The sequence below is a fragment of the Pholcus phalangioides genome, unplaced genomic scaffold (genome assembly GCF_987345545.1).
Source record: "Pholcus phalangioides strain wild (caught in Gottingen) unplaced genomic scaffold, Ppha-v1.0 ptg000020l_1, whole genome shotgun sequence".
In the NCBI taxonomy this organism is placed as follows: domain Eukaryota; kingdom Metazoa; phylum Arthropoda; class Arachnida; order Araneae; family Pholcidae; genus Pholcus; species Pholcus phalangioides.
The window spans coordinates 9239844-9263052 of NW_028301613.1; the positions used below are offsets into that span (position 1 = coordinate 9239844).

A 23209-nucleotide genomic window follows, 5' to 3' on the forward strand; every position below is an offset into this window, starting at 1 on the left:
TTAGTGCTACCTGTCGGCAACTGCGTGAAACTCGGGATTTTCCTCTTTCTACCTATGCATTATTCGATCAAAATGGATTAAAAGCTGAATGGTTATGGTTTTTTCAAATCGGATGACTCTTTTTGAAACACCCTGTACAATATGTTTGTTTAGTTCATTTCTAAAAGGCCTCATTCAATAATTAAACACACATGATTAAATTAGAACAACTTATCTTTCCAAATTCCTTCATCTCCAGTAATTTGACATGTTTTCCTGTGATACGATATTCGTAAAAAAATAGCACTGTTTTATTTCAATAAATTTTTCTTTTTCCCACTCTGAAATCGGGTCGAACTCTAAACTCGAAGTTTTTGTAGGCATCGAGATTTGACTGTACGGTATTATATGGCTTTACAGGAACATTTTTATGGAACCTTGTTTTATTATAGTAGGCTCAGCTAATACAGCACATATCAGCCGGATTACTAGAAGTTGATTGAAAAAAACCACATTTAAATAATATTGACTTCTGAGCACAGACATGCAGTGTGTGACATGTTTTCTTCTTCTATACTCGAAGCCCGACGAGATAGAAGAACCCTGCGGAATGCGGAATGCAAGGATTTTCTCGCCGAGTCCTGCCCTCAGGGCTATTACAGCGGCTTACGAAAGGCCTGGCAGCTAAGAGTCAATGGGCCAAGAAATAAATTTCCTGACCCAAGGGCCATGGTCAAAGTTGGGTCGAATCCGCTAATGAAATTTAAATTTTCGTAATTTTTTGCAGTGGTGCACAATAGTGCTGGGGGAGAAACTTTAGTAGACAGTGCGACAGGAATATGCGCTGAGATGAATTTGGAAGAGTGTATCTGGATCTCGGAATTAATAAAATTAATTCCGGAGTTGAAGAAGAACCCTTGAGAGATAGGAGTGAAATTATGTAGAAAGCATAGTTTTTGTGTATTCTATTAAAAATATCCAATCACTTGTCACGGCAGCTTCGGTTGCCATCGGTGTTCTGCGAAATTACAGAGTCCGATAGCCACAAGAGCATTTTGAGGCAGCGCCATACTGTATATCCCGAAATTTCTTCTCGGAGGGAGTGATTGAACTTGACCATTTGTCATTTTCTCACATTTTAGGTGCAGGGGTGGGGGGAAAGGACCCCCATCCTTCGCTACGGCCTTAAAGTGAGGCATTCACAGTTCCTCGTTGTTTTAGTGTTTTAGGAGCCCAAAATTCGAAAAATACTGTCTAACCAAAGATTAGTCACAAAAAGGGGGACAATTCTTATTTATCCCGGAGTGCCAAAGTTGGGCCCTACGAGATTATAATCTAAATAATAATAACTATGGTTAGAGCCATAACTAAAAAAAAAATTTCAGGGGGAGTGGCAAACGTAATTTTTTCGTCTTCGGGAAATTTCGGGAATTATTCTAAATTTCTCCCACATTATTCGGCTCTTAGGAGGGCGTCCGCGCTTGCCTTAGACGTGCGCGCGACAGGTTCGGTGGAACCGGGTCCCGCGTTTCAAGTGGCCCTGCACACACACTTACGGTATATAATATCAATCTCTTTCATAAATTTTGAATTTTCATCCATTCTGGAATTATGTGACTGTCAATTATTTTTCCAATTTTCAATTCTTTCTTTCCAAGTTCACAAAATTAGTTCACAAACAATTTCTTTTATCAGGTCCTAATTTCAATTGCTTTCGGATTATATTTTGAATTATTTGTAATAATATATGAATTGTATGTAGATTCTTCTCTCCTACAGACAGGGGCGGTTTTATGTATTTAGCGGCCCTCTAAAACATGGTATCCCAATCCTTTAGTTTACATTGGCACCCGAGAATGAACATCAAACTTCTGTTTTATGGTCATAAAAAAACCATTTGACAATAAATTTGGACGATAGTCCGCTGCTCAGCTAAAAAATTGCAAGTGTGCCCCAAAGAACTTCAAGGTTGGGGGGTACTTTTGGAGCTAGAGAACCCATTATCAACCCAGGGTCGCAACTAGTTACTCTTTCAGCCGAGCAAACATGCATTATGTCTCCCTCGTGTAATTTCGAATAATTTTTAAAGTAGGGTTTGCGCCCCCTCTGGTCCACACAGAACCCGGGCACCAGATCCATATGCTTTACTCTCCTGGCTTGTAGCGGAGGGGGGGGGGGATAGAAAAAAAAACGGATAGAGAAAAAGGTTCCATGCCTGAATTTTAGAAGTTTTGGCATGGCCCCCCCACATCCTGCAGCAGAGCCTCCAGGCAGGACAGGAGGCTCTGCTGCCGGATCTTTGGCGGGCCCTCATCGTAGTGAATTTATAGTGTAAAAAAACAAAAAGTGATAAGAATCGTCCCGGTAAAAAGCCCTGTCAGTCCAATACCATCAGTAGACTACAGATGGTGTTGGTCAGCCCTTGTGGGGATCATGGGTCTTGGACATAATTTTAAGCTATTTGCTTTGTTAACGTCAAGTCAAAAGTAACGTTAAATTAAAAATGTAATCAAATTATTTTTATCCCGTTCTGCGGCCCGGTGCGACTGCACCCTTCGCACCCGGTAAAGTTCGGCCCTGCTTACAGAATATATAAAATCGGGGCTAAGGGGCTAAATATTAAGATGCCTCCGGGCCTCACCGGACCTCGCGTCTAGTAAGGGCAGCTCTGCGTTGAACGACAAGTCGTGAAAGATTGGGAGTTAAAATCGCCTTTCCCAAAGCGATCGATCGTCAACTGAGAAGGATGGGGGAGGGTAAGGGGCTGGAGGGGGGAAAAAAGTGAAAGCTGGCGTCCATTCACTCACGTAAATAGCAATTTTCCCACCGCAACTTCCCGGAACATCAACGACGAATTCCGCTAAAAAATCGGTCGATGTACAACATAACGTAGAGGGAGAGTAAAAACGATATCCAAAAATAACATCGCAAAATAAACTAGCACACACCTATAGGATTCGCTTCTAATTTACACCGGCAGATGGCGACACAGACGATAGTCTGCCCGCCGGTTTCGTGTTTTCCCTCTTTCCCCTCGGAGGAGGCACGTAGTAAGCAGCTTACGTCAGTTGGCTTTATGGGGGCTGGTTCGTTCGTTTGTTCTTGGAAAAGTTCGCGGGACGACGTCGAAAGCGAGTTCCTGGTAGGGACGGCGGGGGAAGGAGGAAAAGAGAGATGATGTGATGAATCAAGACAAAAAGACTTGACTGACTGAGTGATAAAACACACATAGTCTTGAGCCGAGAGCCCTGTATAATTATTATTGTATTGTATTGCGCGTGCATCTGCTGCCTGTGCCGTGTCGTTTCGGGAAAAGAAAAATGCGGATTTGGTCGTTGTTTGTGCTACGATCATAATAATAATAAGTGGAAAAGAATGACTGACCTCTTCTTCCATTCGGCTATAGATCTGTGATGTTCTTAAACTTCTTCCTGCCGTCAGTGATACCACGTTGTTGTTATTCTTCGCGAAGGCGGCATGTCGTGCCATCTCATTACTCGCGTGCCGTGTCCTGAAAGGACCTGAGTTAAAATGTGTTCTTGTTATGCCGCGACGTCCTTTCTTGGTCACCTAGGAGTTTTGGATAATACTCTTCTCAACTTGCGGTGAGTATCAAACTTAAATACTGTCTATTCAATTACTGTATTTGATGAGGTCAGGAAGGCCTCGGAATAAAAAAAATATCTTGTAGCAGTCAGAAACTTGTTTACAGGGGACTAACTCAGTGCTAGGTCATCTAAACGCACGGGTCCACCCGGGCAAGTACACATGGACGGCGGCACTGTCCTACCTGCAGACCCCTGTACGCAGGTGGGCCTGGTGCTGGACCAGAAAGGGCACGCAAATCACCTTTTAACTGCTGCTCTTACATACCACTGGACACCAAAATGCGTGCTTGTCCTGTTTACAAAGTATCAAGTTGCGGCCCTGTCTTTGCGATTTTTTATTCTTTCTTCGGGGGAGGGGAACTCCTAGTGATACCACACCATAACCTAATAGTTTGGTATTTGTTTTTGAAAGTATGTAAACTGGTAGACGGGTACTTTCAGCTGGGTAGGTACCGTACCGCAAAACATCATTATTTAATAGGCATGATGCTGTTAAGGTACCCCTCACCGGCAAATTTCGGTGATGGGCGGTCAAGAATATACTGTGTAAGGGCGACATAATTTGATTCGACCTCAGGCTGAGGAGCCGTAAACCTACTTTCTCGGGGCCGTTTCGCACATGGTTAAACGGGGCACGTACCTAGGACCCTGCCTTCTGTATTATAGGCACGGGTATCTGCCTCTAAGAACTCTATAATACATAAGGGCTACGCAAAAATTCCTGCTAGCCCAGTGCCCGAACTCATGACGAAACAGGCCCTGCGTTTTCGCTTGCAGTTGCACACACAAAATAACGGGTGTAAATGGATGGAATATTAGATTCTCAGAAATTGAAGTATTAAACATCAAATGAAATATAATAAATATATACAGTGTTTTTAATGATTTTGAAGGCCTTTGTTTGGGATCTTGCCCCGTCGTATTATCCCCTTGAGACGCCACAAACACGTACTGTACTATTTCCAACCTTTTTTTGGCTCGTGTTCTTGGAAACTAATTTCGGTGGCTGAGCCTCTTTTTGTTAATTGTTTGCTGAATTACTCCTTTTTTTTTTCTTCCTTGAGCTGCGCCGGAGTAATGTTAGGAACCAGTGTCAACCCTCACGGGTAAAGGGCTTACATCCTGGAAGGGACAGAGTCCGGGGTCTTGTCTGGTCTGACAGTATGTTTAGAGAGAAAGAAAAATCGAGATTGAACATGCAAACACGGAAATCGTAATCATTATGCATGGCCTGCCATCAATGGTTGACTGGGCTCCCAAATTAGTCTTGGATGGCTCGTATAGCTTTTAACACTGCGGATTTACTACGAAGGGGCCTCCGATTTACTACAAAGCGGGAGGATATTAGATAGGGCTTGACAAATCCCAAAGACCCAGGGCGCCGTAGCGTCAAATAAGGCGTAAATTTTTTTTGTATAATGTGCTTTGGGGGGGGGGGGAAGAAAAGCCCTTCGCCTCTCGGACTGACTCTTTGAAGTTGCGGTCCCTGAAATAGAGCTAAATTAACGTTGTTTTGGGGAGGGGGGGAATTCTGGGCCAAAAAGAAATTGCTTCATTGATTATTTTTGTGGATTGATTTATTGATTTATTTTTTTTGTGGTTCAGTGCAGAGGTATCCGTCCCCAGGGATTTATTAACCTGCCAAGTGTTGATTTCTTTGCAAGATTTTCTGGCAACGAGCCAATCGTTACTAATATTACTCGTATTTTGTGAAGATATGGAGTCGATGCACGAGAATTGTAGATCCATGGAAAAAATATCAAATTCGAATAGGGAAATCGACTCGGAGGGTCGGATCCGATTCCAGCCCGGGGCATTCGCAATATGGTCAGAGCTGGGCTTTGCGGGAATTTTGCGGCCCTTTACAATATTTTATATTGATGCCGGGGGATCAAACCTCATGTTTCCCCTGACAAAAAAGTTTGTAAATCATGCAGGGGCGTCGGAAGTGTTTCGAAACTGTGGGTGCTCGTCTTTAGTTTTATATCGGAAATTTTAATTTTTGGATCAATTCTGGGGGTGCTCGGATCCATGTCACAAATTACCGTGGGTGCTCAAGCACCCCCGGCTCCGACGCCACTGAAATCATGGGCAAGAAAAACTTTTCAATGACATGTGGCAGGGTCGTAGCCAGAAATTTTCTTTGAAGGAGACTAGTATATCGCGGGAGGGGGACCAAAGGGATAAAATAATACGCTGCATTCAACCCATACATTGTAAAACTCTCATAAGGGGCCATTCAAGTATTACGTAAGCAGATTTTTAGCCATTCTTGACCCCCTCCTCCCCCTTGTCAGCAAAAGTCCAAAACACTGACCCCCCGACGCTCCGTGGCGTCCCTGAAAAAGGTTGGCGGCGCACAGTTTGAGAACCCGTTCTATGGGTTCTACGCGCGCGATTGAACACTATTTGAACACTAGGTGAACCCGTTTAAAAAACCCTGCCCCCGTTCTTCGATCCAGTGCTGTTTTATTTACGCGACATGTTACGATTTCGGTCTTTAGGACGGGATTAAAGCTTATGTCCCACGAGAGCTTGTTTGGGGACGCTGGATAAGATAATTAAAGTTAATAAAAGTCTTTGTTGGACATGAACCGCAAAAACCACAGCCGGCGTGAAGTAATCCGTACTTGTTCGGTCATTTCAAAGGAAGACGCTCGTTCCGCTGCCTTTGTATTGAAGGCCATAAAAATTATTGCTTCCCCGAGGCCACCGCGGATCCTGACAAAGACTTTTATTATCTTTAACTTTAATTATCTTATCCAGCGTCCCCAAGCAAGCTCTCGTAGGACATAGTTTCATAAGGCTAAGCGCAAATTGAGTAGCATGCAGCGTTCGCGAGACCCGAGCGCGATGACGTCAACATATGCCCCACGCGTAGCGAGAGGATACGCATATTGGAACGGTTTATTTGTGGACTGGACGAGCGTTTTCAGAACGAAACGATTTTTAAGGGGCCCGGAACCTTGACATTTGGGAGGATCTCGGAGCCTGGATATTATATATTGGTGATTAAAGTTGGCATTAAAATGAAGAGATAATATTAATTAAAAATTAAGAGCACGGGAATGCTGAAAAATATCTATTAAAATACCGTATTTAAAAAGGTGTACACAGAAAATAATTAAAAAATCGGGATTGATGACAATTTAAATAACTATTGAAAATTCGGATTTGTTTTGATAAATTATTCCTTGATTGATGAAATATAATTAATGAAAATTCAGAAGTAAAGGTAAAAAAAGTAAAATTCCGGAATTAAAAAAAACTGAAGGTCTATTTACATAAATTAATAGAAATTGAAGATGGATAAAAAGTAACGCAAATTTAGGATGGATAAAAATGAATGAATTCAGAATTTACAAAAATGACAAATTTAAAATGAATCACATAATTAATAAAATTAAATAAAGATTATGCATCATTATATATATAATTAATTGGAATGAATGAAAATTCCGAAATTAATGGAAAATAATCCCATACTGAATGAAAAATTTGAACTTGTGAAAAGTCAAAACTAAAAGGATTGAAAATAATTTAAAATTTATAAATAATTTCAAAACTCATATTTAATGAAAAATAACTTAGATTAATGAAACACCAGAATATTAGTGAAATTAATAATTAAATTTCAGATTTGATGAAAAATTATTCCTCCATCGATCGATGGAATATAATAAATGAATATTCGGAATTTCAATGGAATTCGGAATTTGAATAATGCCAAATTCTGAAATTTAATGAAAATTATTTGATTGGCTAATTAAAAAAAAAGTGGATTTTTTTTCTCCAAAAATTAATGAAAATTCTGAATTTTTAAGCAATCGCAAAATTAGTGAAAATTCCGAAATTAAAAACTCCACAATGATTGAAAATTTGGAACCAATGAAGTCAAAACTAATGAAAGAACAATAATATTTAATTAAAAATTCAGAAAAAATAAAATAATTCGGGAATTTAAAGAAATAACTGATAATGCCGTGTTTATGTAAATTACATTAATGCGTATTAAACAATACGAAAAGCGATCGAAATTAATAAGTGCCTCGAGGCACTTTCAGAATTTTTTGATCACGAGGCATCTGACGGAATTTCGGTCGGTTGGATTCTACTTCGAACTGGCCACTGCTATCACTCACAAAAGATCAGGGCGGGGGAGCCATCGCAGGTTTATAGCATATAGGTTCAGACTATCTCTTTTATTTGTACCGGTTTCCGTGTTCGCAAAGAGAGGTTGTTGGTCTCTTTGTACTTTTAGCCGAAGCTCCATGGACACCGGTTTGGTTCGGTGTGTTGAATAGAGTACTGAGGTCAAGAATCTACGCCGTTGTTAGAAATACGGTCATGTTATCCAACTAAAGAAACAATCTCAATTATTATTTTCGAGTAAAACCGGGATTACACTATAAAAGTTCGTTTATAAAACTTGAAAAATGCAACCAATAGGCGGATCAGCTAAGTTCGCTCGAATGTAACAGATGTGTTTATTGGTTACATTTTTCAAGTTTTATAAAAGAATTTTTATAAAAGTTTTATAGTGTAAGCCATAGTGTGTGTATACCAGCCTTAGGCCGGGATTACACTATAAAAGTTTGATAAAAGTACTTTTATAAAACTTGAAAAATGCAACTAATAAGGTGATCGATTGCATTTGCTAGAATGTTACCAATGCTCTTATTGGTTGAATTTTTCAACTTTTATAAAACTTTTGTAGTGTAATGGCGGCCTCGGGCCGGTATTACACTATAAAAGTTCAATAAAAATTCTTTTCTTTTTAAAAATGTAACCAATAAGCACATCTGTTACATTCGAGTGAACTTATCTGATCCGCCTATTGGTTGCGTTTTTCAAGTTTTATAAACGAAATTTTATTCAACTTTTATAGTGTAAGGCCGGGATTAGACTATGTAAAAGGTCTTATCAAAATTCTAAAACTGGAAAAAATTCAACCAATAATCGCATCGGTTACATTCGAGCAAATGCAACAGGTGATCTTATTGGTTGAATTTTTCGAGTTTTATCAAAGAGCTTTTTAAACTTTTATAGGCCGGTGTTACACTATAAAACTTGAAAAATTACACTATAAAACTTTTATAAAACTTGAAAAATCTAACCGATAAGGTTATTGGTTACATTCTAGAAAATGCAACCGCTGACCTTATTTGCTGCATTTTTCGTTTTATAAAAGGACTTTCACCAAACTTTTATAGTGTAACACCGGCCTAATGCAGGAAACTAGTTCGTGTGTCCAACGCTCAAACTTTTTTCAAGTCCCTTGAGCCTAACTTTTATGTCAAAACAAATGTCTTCTATTACTTGAAACTTTTTGCTCGGAAAGGGGGGGGGGGAGGGTTTCTCTAATGATCAGGGTCATAGTAGCCAAAAGCCCTGTATGATTATTATTGTATTGTATTTGGGGGTGGGGGGTCGGGTTTTAAGATAGCACGATAACATATTTCGCAAATGCACCGCGATTACGCGATTTTTTTCGTAATTTTTTGAGACACAATCACGTTCCTTCAGCCTCTACGATAATTTGCCTAACTCTGCGATATCTTCTTTTCGTATCGGATCGCCGAAGAGCGGTGCAAACGAGGTAGATAATATTTCCACCGCTGTTCCGCGAGAAATTTAAAAAATGTGCAATCGGGCTATTTTTAATCCAAAACGAGTTTATTTTTTAAACCAACAAATTTATACACTGCAAGCACAAACTGAAATATTCAAACAGCTAAAGGCAGATCACGAAAATCTTTGCAAATTTTAGTGAACTATTTTTCCCAATTTATCGATAAATTTTTAGATAGCAAATCGTCTATAAACAAAAATTATAGTATAAAAATATATATATTATGCACGTTAATAGACGTAATATTTAATAAAATATTTAAAAATCGGAACTTCGGAAGAGAAAAGATACTAAAAAATAACTACATTTTTTAGAATATATTATTATTGGTCTTAATTTTTTCTACATTCTTTTGCTATAATATTTAATTGATTTATTATACAAATACATCGCCACAACAGACAAAATGCCCAACGAGGTGGCTGAGAAATACTTGTATTTTAGTTAACAAAATATATTGTAAAATGTATTGCATCAGCAAAGAAAATTAAAAGGAATGATGAATGATTAAAAGAGGAATAAGAAAATTGAAGGAAGAAATTATTTCAAATCATTTTCGGGTTAGGCTTACAAAAGAAAGTCGATAAATTCCTCAAGCTAGGTTCGAACAGTCTTTAGGTTCCCAGTCTACGACCTACACCATTTCGGTTGATGGGAAAGGTCCCAAAACTGTTCACTTAATAATGCAGATACCAGTTGGTGAAGCCCCAGGGCCATCATTTCAGCTTTTTCCGGGGGGGGGGGGGCGGCAAAGAACATGCACTCAATGTGTGCGTATATATACACACCATTTCTAGTGTATTTTTTTAAAGCCGATCTCACCAAATGAGTGAAGCGTATAAATTTCGCCTTTTTCGAAATGTATTACCGCCTTCATCACTAGCTGCCACTAACTACGGAATTTTGATTTTTTTCCCTTACGCGAATTAAAATAATGTTTGTTTGGCTTACAGCTTGTTAATCTGTCAGCACTTTACATAACGAAGCCGCCTTGTAACCCACATATCCAAGAAGAGACGTAATTGGCTGAAATTGCGGAATAGCGGTGCATTTGCGAAATTAGCAGTCCGACACACCCACGCATATTCTGTTCTCTCCTTCAAGCATTTAAGTTTCGTTTGAGCCTGTCGCCCCCCCCCGTTCCCACTCGTTTGTGCTGTATACGGACAATGTGTACAGTAATATATTTTTATTATCGCGTGATAGTCTGTTGTCCCATCATTTTGCCTCCTCCCCTCCCTGAAATACACGTTGGCCGCTTTCTTCCAAAGAAATTTCTGGTTGCGGCTCTCGGGCTTATTTAAAAATACATTACTCTCTCACTAATCCGTCACGTATCAGACCAGGGTGTGCCGGAATATCGAAAAAGTTGAAATTCGGGTTTTTAACCAATCGGAGACAGACGATGTGGGTTTCCAGAATCGGAAACGCGTGCACTGTACTGGAACCCTTACACACGAAGAAAACCCGCCTAAAAACACCGGATTTACTTTGACGAGCCGGACTAGCGCACGGCCGGATTATCGATGTATGTCTTGTGCCTTATTAACAGTAATAAAAAAAGGCACAACCTTATACGCTAAAGCTGTGATTCCCAACATGGGGCAATTTGAGTTTTTCTATGAGAGAAGGCTTGGAACCCCTTTTTTTCTTTCAGTTAAAATTTTTTTAACAACTCAATCAGCTCAAAATTTTTAAACGATTTCTTCCTTTTATTTTTCTCTTTCAGCGGAAGGGGGTTTGCCTAAGGGTTCTTAATGTTTTGTATTTCAATGGAAAATGTGTGTCAGTAAAATGAAGTCCACGGACCTCCCATGCACGTATTCTGTGTATAACCAATGAGTTATTTTTTCATCCATGCTCACGGACCCCCTGAAGTCTCTCCGAGAAGGACTCCTGATTAAGAACCACTGGTTTTGGAACCAAGTAAAAGCAGAAATGTTAGGGGAGCAAAGAACCTTGGTTTTGAATTTTAAGGAGCAAAAAGTTATGGTTCTTACATTTGAAAAAAAAACAAACCCTTGTTATGGAACAATGAAGTTTCACTGGGGTGGGGGGGGGGCCTTACATCAGGATTTCACTGATGCTTTTGTGTGGCATGGCCTAAAAAAGGTTTGGGAACCACTGCACTAAAGGAACCACCCCCACCGATATCCATTTTTTACATTGATTCTCCTTCACATTGATTTCTAGTAAATTTATTGTGTAAAAAGTGTTGACCCTGCCCTTTCTCAAGATAAGTTATTTTCTGCCCTACCCTCCGAGGAGGAATCCAGACATGTAAAAATTCTGGAACGAAATCCATCGGTTGCGAAGTTGTTCCGAAATGGTCGCTCATCAAACAATGGTTGGAGTTGTGAATTTCGTGATGGTGAAGCTGTTCAATGTAATGGACAGGAAAAAAAAAACCCGTGAATGTGGGCCGCTAGTAATTTCGCCTTTGAGTCATTAGGCATTGTGCAATGTCGTCGATTGCATACCTCGTTTTTTAACCCACGAACACTCACTCGCTGCGATTGTGACGACATAAGATTGTGCCTCGTCCAAAGCAGTCAGAAAAAGGAAAAAAGGTCACCGCGTCAACTTGTTTCCTTAAAACTATCAATGCTCCGTAATTTGATGACGAATCCGCAAGTGAATGAAAAATCAGCTTCCTCCACTCGAGACTAGCCGAAATCAAGTTTCTTACATGTAACGTCTGTAGGTAGAATTTAAATGAGCGCGATAAGAAAACGGAGAGGTATTTACGTGCGAATATGGGATAGGTGTTTTTTTAATTGCGTCAACCAATAGCGAATTCTCAAAAGGACGACGACGGGAGCTAAAGAACGAATCCTGTCGATGCTACCCATCAACGACAACTCTCTTCATATTTTGTACATCGTCTGCCTAATTTCAACGATCTTGTGAGTGAAGAAATACGTTCTTGAAGTTCTTTCTATTTTACTAGTGTTTAACGAGTGCGTAAAAATGAACCGATTATTATTATACGTACATTCAGCTGTTTTCAAGATTTTTCTAGTCGGAAATTCGTTGCAGGGAAACAATTTTCAACTCAACCAAAATATGAGCGTTGCGGTAAAAATTTCAGGGCACAGAAGTAAGTTACTTAAAGATTGTATTGCAGTGGTTCCAACCCGGTGGCCGTGAACTATTAAAATGTTGTTGAGTAACAGAGCCAGGACTTGACAAATCGGAAAAAGAAAGCAGGTGCAATCGGAATTTCGTAGGAGCCAAGCCTCCCCCAGGGCCGTCTTAAGAGCATCGTGGGCCCCCGGGCCAAATGACTTTTCTGAAGTGGTACGTGGCGATATATTGGCCCTTATGTGGCGAATTCTCGGAAATTTCAACCACATTCCATTTTTGTGAGGCCCCTTTTCTCTTGAGGGTGGGCCCATGTCTTAAGACGGCACTGCCCCCCCCCCCACTCCCCAGAAGAAGCTTCATGCTGGTAGACATAAATTCCGAAACTTTTGTGTTGTTCCCATCGTGGGGCAGTTGAGTGTATTTTGTATAATGTACGCTTTGTATACAATCGCCTTCGTGGCCCGAGGAATTCGAGGGGACACACACTACTTCCGGCACAACTCAATCGGTTGTAAATTGCCTATGGCGATAGACCAGAGTTGTGATCGGTTTGAATGGATGAATGTGTTGTCCTCAGCTTCAGTTATGCGCCATGTCTAATCCTGGATTTGTCAAGCCCTGGTAGCTATGTTGATGAAATAGCCATTTTGCCCATAAATTTGGACATTCGTGCCCGGCACCATCTCGTAAAATCAGATCCCCCCCTCCACAAATTGAAGCTGTGGTTTTCAACGGATCAATTGCTGGTCACGTGGGCTCCACCTAGAACCGTGTTAAGAGCATCTTGCGCCCCCGGGCAAAGTGAGTTTGTGAGGTCTTCTACCTGGCGGGATATGTTTATTAGGGGCCATTCAAGTATTACCTAAGCAGATTTTCAGCCATTTTTGACCCCCTCCCCCTTGTCAGCAAAACACTGCCCCTCCCCCCGTCAGCAGCTTAGAATATTCCATATCTTCAAAAAGCAAAAAGGGGTGGTTGATGACGTAAGCAACCCTCAAATCCCCTCCCCCCCCTTGTCATCAAAAGTCAGCAAATCCGAAACCTATCCCCTCGATGCTCACGTAATACTTGAATGACCCCTTATCTAATTTTCACGAGGCTCCCGGGTCGTACGTGCCTGAGTGGACGCATGCATCTAAACGGCACTGGTCCCGCCGAGTACGATGATAAATTTCACTGGCCCGCGGGCTTCAATGAAATTTTCACTGTGGCCTACAATATGTTAAAGGTTACAAACAGGGCTCTAATCTGTATCAGCTTAGTGGTGGCCATACGGGGCACCCTTGGGGGCCTAGAAATTTCAAAAATTATCTCGCTCCTTCCTCGTGACTGTGATTATAGTCTTGAATATCCTTTAGACTGGGATTATATCTCACGGCATACCACGTACCGTTTGAGAATCGTGACACTGACTTCAAATGCTGTTTGCCAAGACAAACGGATCAATTGTCATCAATGGATCAATGTTTTTGGGAATCATTATCGAGACTAAAACGGCGGAACAGAGAAAAGGCTTTTTTTTAAATCAGGCAATATTCAGTTATTCGAGATACAAACACGCGTCAGCCCTTATTAATGAACCATTGAGTGGCGGTTCATAATTGATGTTTTATTCTCTAAAGGTAGAGAATAAAATCTAACTACTACTACGCATTAACTACTAAACCACTAACTTTGCGCATCTTTCCACAGGTTCCTTCCAAGTTTATTGAGAGTTATTCCAAGTTATTTCTGTTATGTGTGAGATGATCCGTTCGGACAAAAACTGAGAACTGCTCCCTGCTGTGTTTTCACACAGGTGACTACGCGGAATTTCCACAACTGTTTTCACATGTGAGAATAAGGCGATTTTTTTTTTTTTGAAAGACGGTTTATTGATAGGGGAGGGGGAATCACGTTCTTCCTCCGGTGTGTGAACGCCCCCCCTGTGTACAAGGGAAATGGTAGCAAGATAACAAGGGAGGCAGATCCACGTTCCTAGAAGAGCTGAATGGGAAATTGTCTCCTCGATAAGCAAGCAAGTGCATCCCCCCCCATAATTTCAATGGTTTTCCTGGATTCCTTTTTGAAAATTTTCAGAAAAGTTCAGGGACGTCTCCTCCCCGTATTCGCGATGGGGTACATTCCCGTCCAACGTCTTCCTTATCCACATTACTCGTTATCGCTCGGTCCGTGATAGAACAAGTAATCCATGCGCACCATTGCCAAAAAAAAAGAAAAAAGAATTGAGTATCAGCATATGTATTGTGAACGTGTCTTCGAAAATTTATAGCTGTTGCTGCGAAAATCCTACGCCTGATAGACTCGATCTGTCCTTCCTTGAAAGACCACTTCTGCAGATTTGTATGTAAGTAGGATGCGAAAATATGTTATTTCAAGCACTATAATGCTCCATTTATTTTATTTTTGTATTTCATGTAGCACCCAGGATCCTTAATCGAAGGCTAGTATATACATAGGTTGGTCAATCCTTGTTTCTGGAGAAATATATGCTTTCACATGCAGGGCCGTCTTAAGAGCATCATGGGCCCCCGGGCCAATTGGTTTTTCGGAGGCCCTCCCTGGTAAATTCTAGCAAATTTTAATCAGATCTCATTTTTAAGAGATCTGAGCCCCTCTACTCTTGAGGCCTCCGGGCGGGCCCATGCGTTACGACGGCACTGTTCACATGACACCTTTTTTTCAAACGCGTAGTACGCACAAACCACTGCTTCGGCCGGAATGAAATATGCAGTTAATATACAGTCAAATCCGGTTATAGCGACATTGACTAATCCAGGGACGGAACTATGAGGGGGGGGGGCAGTGTTGGGTGGGAACAAATAACACCGTTATAAAATTATCGAATTTTAAAGTTGTGGAGGGGAGAAGCAAAAATCTCTCCTAGTTACGGCCCGGACTATTTTTCAAAGTTTTGGCGTTATTAACGACTTTCACGTCTTCCAGACTATCTTTTTATGGAAAAATTTTCAGATGTAATTAAATGCTATGCATGGGGTTATTTCGTTACGATTAGTGGGGACCATACCATAGCGAAAGAAAAATATGGGACGGTGAAATTGCCTCATTGTTGCGTGTATTCAACACTTTAGTGTTTTTAAACATTCTTCTAAACACTAGTGTTATAAAGTCTGCATTGAACGGGAAAAAAGATGTTCAAACATGACAAATATGCGGGATGCATATTTATATTTAGTCATTTATTTTATGTAATACATAAATTACGCAAATTATCTACATCGATTAGTGAAAAATTGTAAATCAAAACAAAGTAAGCGTCATAGAAAAACGGTAAATTTAAAGAAAAAAATCGGGCAAAATTCCGGGGAAGTGCAAGAATGTTACGGATACGATAATGAACAAGTTAAAGTGTCAAAAATGTGTATTTCATTTATTTCTTGTTATTTATCAGCAGAATAACGGGCGAATATTCTCCACACAATGTATGTGAATTCCCTCTATTTTTATGAATTTCGCTTTCAAAAATATTACATAAGTGGCCTTAATATAATTTTTCCCCCTGAAAAATATCACATTGGTTCATTATTAGCCAATATGTTTTATTCTTACCACATTTTGTATTCTTGGGATACATTCTGAAAGGCCCGTAGCCATAAAGTTATTTTGTGTGGGAGGGGGGGGGGGCAGACCTCTCCAAGTTTCCCGTCCCTCGCTACATCCTTGCATTCTGATGGTATATCTTTAAGTTGTTTTTTTTCAAAAAATCTCAAAAGTGGTCCGAACGTAAATTTTCTTTCATATTAGTCAAAGTATCTTAGTTGCCGAAAATTATACAGTATCAAAATTTCTCATTTTTACTGCATTTTTTTAACTTTGCGTTACATTCTGATGCTCTATCTTAGCAAATTCATGAATGAGGATTGCATCTCACAGGCTTTTTTTCCCCTTCACAAAGAAGCAGCAACAGCAGTGACAGGTGGTCTTATAATTCAAAAAGACACTAGTTGCTCCTAAAAGACAAAGACGAGTATATTAGTAGTTACATTACCTCAGACATTTTCATTTTCTTTCCATAGGAAGCAGCACATCTCATACTGTATATCAGCGTCACCAGGCTTAATATTGAATTATTATTTTTACATATTTTCAACATTATCCCCGGTTAATCAAGGTTCTATCGTATAGTAGTAAAAAGCCCGAAATTGGCCAGTTCGTGAAGTGGCCGGTGATCCTTGTCCAAATAATTTTCAGTTAAAAATTCCTTGGAATATGCACTGGGTCACCGTTTGGTTAGGATGTAAGTGATTTATGAAAAATAATCAGCTATATACTGGGTGATTATAATTAAAAAGTTCTGATTTCAAAACACGAATGAAAACTGCTGTTCAGAATGGCTTGAAAATTTTCATGGATCCATTGCATGAAGCAATGGAATTTGGCGAAAGAAGAAAAATAAAATGTACAAGTAGATGATGCTGTACTTGGCCAGCGGTGTAATCTATTTTGCGCAGCCTTATCATTTCGGCACTTCAACAGCATCAGTGTGAATAGCAGGACCACACACCAACTCAGGTCGCATATCGCCATACGGAAATTTTCACCTACCCTTGCAACTTTTGGCTTTGGGGATACCCCAAAATGTTATGTGCAGTGGTCGGATTGCAAACTTTGTTGAATTGAAAGCACATCCACATCACTACCATGGCATAGGCCTACTCTTATCTGTTGTTGAACAAGTACTTTTGTTGTTTCACCTCAAACTGTGGACAACATATTTAACATTTCTTGTAAATCATTGCTAATTAATCTGCATTAATTATACTTCATTAAACGCATTGTGTGTATTTGCCTAGTTTTTGTCATAATTAGGACGCTATTTTGTAAAAACTAAGTATTGAAAGTGACTGAAGAAAACATCTTTATTATAAAGGGTTTAATAATGACATTTAGAGAGAGAAATCTCCAACACAAAATATTTCTTTGAGTTAATTGCAAAAGTTTGTTTTTATTAAAATGTAGGAGGAATATTTATGGATTAATTGATATGGGAATTGTGTTAATTACATTTAATAAATATTTTAATTAATTATAAGTTTGAATGATTTTCAGAAATTTTATTGTTTTTAATGTAAATGGTATTAAAACTAAAAAAACTTGGTTTAAACTTAAAAAAAACAGTTTTTTTTACCAACCCTCGTCCACAGGCCCTTTTGCCTTTCATTCCGATTCTCTAAAAGACACTGATTCTCAAACTTTTTAGTCAACTCCGCGTCTCCCCGGAATGGTCTAACCAAGAACCCAACAGGCAAACATCATTATCCTCAAAAAGCCGCGACGCTCTTTGAGAAACTCTGCTGTATGGGAATCGATCGCAACTGCGGATTATTGATGTTAAGTCAAGTTTTGCTCCATAGTGATCGTCCATTCCAGTTGGGCAACTGCTCGCGGGGCGGCAACTGGTCAAATGTCGTGAGGCAGTTGAGTGTATTTTTGTAATACGCACTTTGTATACAATCGCTTTCGTGGCCCGGGGATTTGAGACGAGACACACTCATACTTCCGGCACAACTCAATCGATGGTTAATTGCCTATGGCGATAGACTGGAGTTGTGCCAACCATGGCCCCCAAGAGGGGTGGGCTGACAAGGCTTCAGCCCTGGGGCCCTGAACGATTTTCACCATTTTTTTTCTTTTTCACGCTATAAATTCATCATAAAGGGGCCCGTGAAAGTGGTCGGGGGGGGGGGCCCGCAAAAGATCCCAGCCTAGGGGCCCTGCTCTAGGATGTGGGGGCCATGGTGCCAACGCCTTCTACAACAGTGAACAGCTTCTAGAGCTGCTCTATAAGGTGTTGATAGTGGCCGTGTCTTTTCGTACTGTATCCTGTCCTCATTTTTGTGGACTGTATGTGGGATTGCATTATCTTGGTCTGCATCCGAAGCGAAAACGAAGGTAAAGCCAGAACTGGACAATGCCAGAACTAGAGGGCGCAACAACTCCGGACAGCAAATTTCAAGAACGTACAAAAATACCGTAATAAAATCGAATTTGGCGGTGGTAGGAGGGCAAAATCATGTTTGCTCTCCTCCATAAAAATTATAGGTACGGCCGTGTGCTGAAGAATGGGCAAACATGATTCGAAAGAGTGTGAAACATGGGTGCACAAACTCCCACTCGAACGATTAAAGAACTTTGGTCGGACTCGGCTAAAACTTCAATTCTGGTCTGGTCTAACCTTGGCCCACCCGCTGAGCTGTTTCAAAATACACTTGAGGACGCACGGTTAAATAATAAATTGCGTAAATAAATATACGTAATATGTTTAAGAAATCGGATTGATACAGTCGCGCCGCTTATTAGAATCACGGATAATGTTAACATTTGGGCATTGTTATCACTTTTGCTCATAACTGAACGGAGCAAGAAACATGGGAAAAATTCGTAAATTTATGATACTCTGAACCAATTAAAAGTTAAAATTTGTTTTTGTTTCAAAACCCAGAAGCAAAACGTTTGGGCCCAAGAGCCGAAACTTTTGTATACAGTCAAACCTCGTTAATGAGTCACTCTTGGGAGCTCAAAAATATAACTTAGCAAGCGGAGTGACTCGTTAAGCGGAGTAAGACATAGCTGTGCCAATTCCTGTCTGAGGATAATTGGGACTTCCTAAAAGTGACCCGGTAAGCGGAGTGACGTGTTAACCGGGTGACGCACTAACGAGGTTTGACTGTATACTGTGATACAGTGTAAGGTTCCACAAACTTCAGCATTTATTCGAATCTTTTCTCATCTAGCGAGACCAGATTATCAGGGAATCGTCGCTGTTTCAGCCTGAATTATTGTGTCTGTGTGTGTGCGTGCGATACGGATATGGTGTTCGAAGAAGCTTTAATTGGCTCGAATCGATGAATATGAGACGCGATGACGAAATTAAGACTTCTTTCTTGTGCGATGGAAACGATGAAGACCTCCGTGACCTTAAACGTTACGATTCCTAGAATTTCTCTCTCGCAACGTCCTCGTTGTCAAAGGGTTCAAGGTCGTCGATTCTTTCTTTCGCCTTCCTTTTTTTTCCTACTTCGATGTTCATATGTATGTTATGTTTTCATTTCGTTTATTTACCTTTTTGAGAATCCACTCATTGTCAAAATTCATTGCTGAGGCCCACGAACCATTGTTGCCCAACATTTTTTTTTTGCTCATTTTAGTCATTTGACGGGCTCTAACTATTTAAAGTAGCCGGGTGCTAATTGGTGTGCAAAATATGGCGAAGATCGATAGAATTAATAAATCTATAAAATTATAGATTTGTATAGAGCACACATACAAAATCAATTTTATATGATTATATTCAGAAAGAATGCCCCCAAGGGTATGGCAGCACTCTGTCACATATGGAAAACTTTACAGGAGAGCAGTTTAAAGGGGTTTTTGTCTTTGAGGGCCCGTTCAAGTATTACGTCATAAAATTTTTAACCATTTTTGACCCCCCCCCCCCACGTCAGCAAATTTTCGTCATCACTGCCCCTACCTCCTAACGCATATTGGTGGAATCAGGAACGTATGCCGGAGGGGGGGGGGCATAAGGGGGGTTCGTGCGCCTCCTCCCAGACGAAAAAAAAAAAGTTTTTAATGCAAAAAATATTTAGAAAAAAAATTTCGAAAGAAAATTCCTTTGTGTTATTTTATAATCTATTTCTGTTAATTTCAATGCTATTTGAAGGGTAAGAACTCAAAGTTTCTCTTTAAAAAGTTCATTGCGACCCACCCTTTAAGCCATATATGGCAAACACTTGACCCGCAGACCAAATGTGGTCCTGAAGGTTATCTGATGTGGCTTGTCCCCTCAAACCTAATTTTGTAAAAATGAACTAAGCGGTACATTTACAAATCGCTTAAATATATAAAACCTGAAAAATGCAACCAATAAACGTATCGGCTACATTCGAGCGAATGTAACTACTAATAGACTTGTCTTGTTGGTTGTTGTTTTTTCAAGTTTTGTAAAAAATCTCGATTATTCTCCAATTTACATCCAGGAGAATATTCTCACCTCACATCTCCTAGATGTGACAACATTGGTTTAGTAAATCTGGCACCCATGAATGCCAAAACTATATAATTTTATCACTACCTGTTTGCTACCTCTTCCCATTTCATTTATTTAGTACTTCAAAACAAGCAGCATTCCCCTTCGTAGTATTAAATTTAAGAAATCAAAACACACGTAAACAGAAAATTCTTTATTATCATAAAACAATAATTTCTGCAACAATACAAGAAGTTTTAGGTGTGAACAATTCAATATGGCATAAAAACATATTGCAAGGGAAGACAAGATATAATGCAAGACACTGACATTGAAATATACACAAATTAAAGCGACCAGGGTGTTGATGACTTAAGCAGTAAGCTCTGTAGTCAGTACTGTAACACTGACAACATATGCTATGAGAGTTTAATTGCTGCTGTTGTTTTGAAGAACTGGCATGAAATTGTTATTAACAGGCAAATTTCAGACAGACAGTTCTATACCTAACCAACAAATAAACTACATTTACAATTGTGATAAAATAAACTACAGTTTACATTTCAAAGTTTTCAATTTTCTCTCTAGATTTAGAATGAGCTAAATAAGAAATTGCGTCATTTCTTTTCTTACAATAATTATTGAGCATGACAGAGTTTTTTGAATAATCAGTTTAAGTATAACTTCTGAGGAATGGCCATTTTCACACATCAAAATTCAGGTATTTCTCCCCATCTGATAAAACGTTATTAATAACATTCATGGCAACAGTTCTCTGATTTTGAAGCTTCAAAAATGCTGCTTCGTGATCTGATAATAGTTTTTGTGTAACAACGAAGCTGTACAGTGTAATAGTAATAATGTCACCGAGGATATTTTAACGCACCTCTGCTGGTGTGAAAAATTTTTTTGCATCACTCAGAAATCGTCATTCATGTGGTTTTTGTTTACAAAATTTGACTTGAGCATGTGTCATCACTAGAGCCGTGTCAGCTCCCAAGTTTGAGAGAACAAGTCTGAGAAACAGTCACCTCGGGTTGGATTAGCCTTTGGTCACAATGGCCTAAAGGACACAACCAACTGAAGAAACTATAAAAGACATTGTCAGGTTAGCGAAACAGGTGGGTGGAGAAGGGTTCAATGATATGGATATAGAAGTCGAACAGCTAATTAATAGCAATTCAGTGGTATTGTCCGTGGAGGAATTAATGCAGTTGACTGCTCCTGAAACTGATGCGGTACCAGATGAAGATCAACATAAAAAAGTAAAAGACAAGTGAACCATGAGCAACAACATAGCTGAGAGGCTTCGCAGGTTCAAATCAGGGTTGGCAAGTTTTTGACACATGGCAGTTTTTGACGGTTTAAACCGTCACGTCAAACACCTCAAATATTGCTTTTCGATATAAAAATTTCCATTGGAAATGCACACGTTAATTGCATGTAATGTTTAAAGTGACTATGTTATACAAAGAATAAATATTTAAGATTCCAAAATAATTGTCTACTCTCTACAAAATTATTTTGCACAATATATATATATATATATATATATATATATATGGAACGATTTGACATTCTCTGATTCAAAATGATTCTTGACCTTCCAAAATTTCTTCAACTGCTTATTTTATTATTATTTATTATATACAAACCTGTGCAAGGCCAGTAGGCTCTAACTCCACAGGTGCACAATTCAAACAATCAATAAAATTGGAAAGAAACGGCAGGGAACATCAGTACACATTCATACACATGCAAAAAAAAAAAGCATAAAAGATGACGCTAAAAAAAAAAAAAAAATAATATGTATGTGCTTTGATATAAACCATCTGCTCGTACTCTTTTTACAACAGATAAGTGTTTGAAAAAGTTTATTACATCATATATGTAATGTTGATTTCTATTATTATTAAATTACCTAGATAATCACTGATACTTATCGTGCATAACATTGAAATATATCTAGCGATCAAAATACTAAATTGTAGGACTAAAATGTCATTTAATTTGGCAATGCTAGCTTGTATATGTCAAACTTGGTTTATTCTTACTTTTGCACTATGATATGGTACATTTACTAGCATTTCTAATGCAATGGTTTTCCAATTGAAGCTGTATTCAAACGTGCAAAACAAATGCTTTGGGTATCAAGTCTTGTCAGCTCTGCTTTGGTTGAAAATACTCTTTAAAGCTCTGTGAATTTATACACCCTGATCTAAGAAATTTTTAGGTGAAAATAAATGAGTTTAATTAGTGCATTAACACACAGATGCTGCATGAGAATTTTTATATGGAATAAAATTTTGGGACAAAATGGAACAAAATTTAAAATATCAAAATTGGTATTTTTCCTCAGTAATTATAATTCTGAATATAAAACCCTTTAATCTAAATAAAAGTAAATGTTTTGTTATTTAACATATCTATCAAGTTAACAAAAACTATTTGACATCATCGAACAGTAAGATTTTGATAATTTTAATACCTAGTTAGTTTCTGGGGTCAAAAGCCTAACCCTGATGCCCTATTATACATATTTTGAATAAGCAGCTCTATTCCACTTAGCAAATTGAACGCAGGTAATGAGTAGCTTAGATAAATAAACCATAAAATTATATTTTATATGTTCTAGACAGACTCTTATGTTGAAAAATTCAAAATTACAAATTATAATTATTTTGTTTAATTATTGTAATAAATTAATGTTTAAAAATAAAACATTGTAATACGCCAAAAAGTAAGTTTTTCATCATGTTGTACACCTATTGTTCAAAACATTATCAAAAGGCATTCATTTAGGTTTTTGACGGTTTAAACCAGTTTTTGACGTCAAAAACCCAACCCTGGTTCAAATCGGCAATAGATTGTTTTCATGACATAGATCCCTCTATGGTACGCTTTTCACATGTA

General features: G+C 39.0%; 1 protein-coding gene across 2 annotated transcripts in view; it reads left to right on the forward strand.

The window, feature by feature from the left end:
• Window positions 1–3026: 3026 nt before the first annotated feature.
• LOC149070949 (suppressor of cytokine signaling 2-like) overlaps window positions 3027–23209 on the forward strand; it is a 38592-nt gene continuing 18409 nt past the window's right edge. The window contains exon 1 of one of the 2 annotated variants that reach the window (XM_089248306.1): window positions 3027–3584. The gene's annotated coding sequence lies outside the window, so the exon portion shown is untranslated. The remainder of the gene's footprint in view (window positions 3585–23209) is intronic. The other variant, XM_089248307.1, reaches the window with a different exon arrangement.